We start from the raw sequence: 1,787 nt of genomic DNA on the forward strand, positions 1-1,787 counted from the left end.
AGTGAATTGGATTAAATTCTTACTGCCCATGGATTTTGGCTCTCAGCATTAGTGGATTGGTAATTGATATTCTCAATTTTAATATCCAGTTTTAGCCATATGGCATACCGTATTGTTTCAAGAATTGCATTTAGTGCTAGTTTGTTACTAGCAAGTTGAAATGAGAAATCAGGCATTCAAGTGGTTGAATTATGCTTAGGTGAGTCGTCTTTGGAGTCTCTAATGCTTATGTTCATGCTAGTATTTTGGGTGGGTTTTTTTACAGTATTTTACTGGTTATGTTGGGAAAAAACTACAACCTTGAAAGCAACTAGCTTGTGTTAATGATATGTTTCTTAAGCATGTGATTGAAGATAAAGTGGAAATTTTTTTAAGTGAGTCTCTTGATTGCTCAAAGTGCAGACTCAAAATGAAAAGAATACATATTCCATTCAAAATGTTTTTTTTCTCCCCACTGATAATGTTGGAACTAGTATTAGCCAAGGTCATGATAAAAAACAAAAATACCCCCAAGCCCCTATGTTTCTATTTAACATAGTATCTCAATTTATTATTTCTTCACAGGGTGTCTAGTATGCTGGGGATTTTGTGTGCATGGATTTGTTTTTCACCAAACTGAAATGTATGCAGAATCCATAGATACTTGAGCCAACTGGTAGTTCAGCAGAACATTAAGAGGTTTTTAAAAGCTTTGAGCTGGCTATGAACAGTACCTTTACTTTAGATGCCAAAATAATCAATGTAAATTACTGTGGAAGGCTTCCTAGTACAAAAATATGGACACTCCAAAATAGGTTTTGAAGCAGAATACTGCATTTTTATTAAAGCACTAGAAGAATTCTAAGTACAGAGAAAGGAGATGCTAGCTTTTGAATAAAAATACACATTTAAAAGTATTTTTGGGAACATAAAAATTAGATGTTCTTGGCCTGTTTTTTTAACAACTGACCTTCTAAAATGTGTTCTTTACAATTAATACGTTATAAGACTATATTCATTTGTATTAACTGCTTGTGTCCATTGCATTTATTAGAGTGGTATAGAATGTGTTATGATTTGTTAGTCTCTTGAAATATAATGAAATATTTCTGCTTGTCTGGAAGACTGCAGTTGGAACCTTGAGTGTATAGGTACAGAGGGTAATGTTTGCCTTTCTCAGTATATTCTTAGACATACAGGAATCTTCTTTCCTGAACCCAGCTAGAGAGTATAACATGACAATATTCATGTATGCCATCTGGAAACAGCTAAGATATGGTGTTGCTTCCTATGGATATCTTGCACTCAGTGTTACTGGGGATGTTGTAACTAGATGCCTACATGATAATTTGTATGTGTAAGCCAAAAAAAGTATTTTTGGGGACATAATGGAAGTGTAATTTTTAGGGAGTCTTGGAAATCATACCTTCAAATTCTGTCCAGGATTTTCAGCACTGGCCCGAGCACTCGGTTGTTTGGTTCTCAAAATTTTAAAGTGGCAGAAAATAAGGATCCCATACAAAATGTTACACGTTGACCTGGCTCTTGGCATTTTAGTTCACGGTGGAGGGAGGGAATGACAAGACACAGGAATAAGTGCTTGAGAAAGCAGTTACAAAGCAAATACTTCAGTTGTTTAGATGTTGCCAGATTTAAGTCTTGTTGAAATCCAATACAAATAACTATAGCAGGTTTAAAATAGGAATGCTTTAGATGTTGCAGGTGTTCAGAAGACCTGGCTTTGGATTAATGAATAGGTTACTCTCTGTCAGCTATGCCATGGTAATTATCCATGCCTGCACTCTTCC

This window comes from Fulmarus glacialis, unplaced genomic scaffold (genome assembly GCF_000690835.1).
Source record: "Fulmarus glacialis isolate BGI_N327 unplaced genomic scaffold, ASM69083v1 scaffold35357, whole genome shotgun sequence".
NCBI classification, from domain to species: Eukaryota; Metazoa; Chordata; class Aves; order Procellariiformes; family Procellariidae; genus Fulmarus; species Fulmarus glacialis.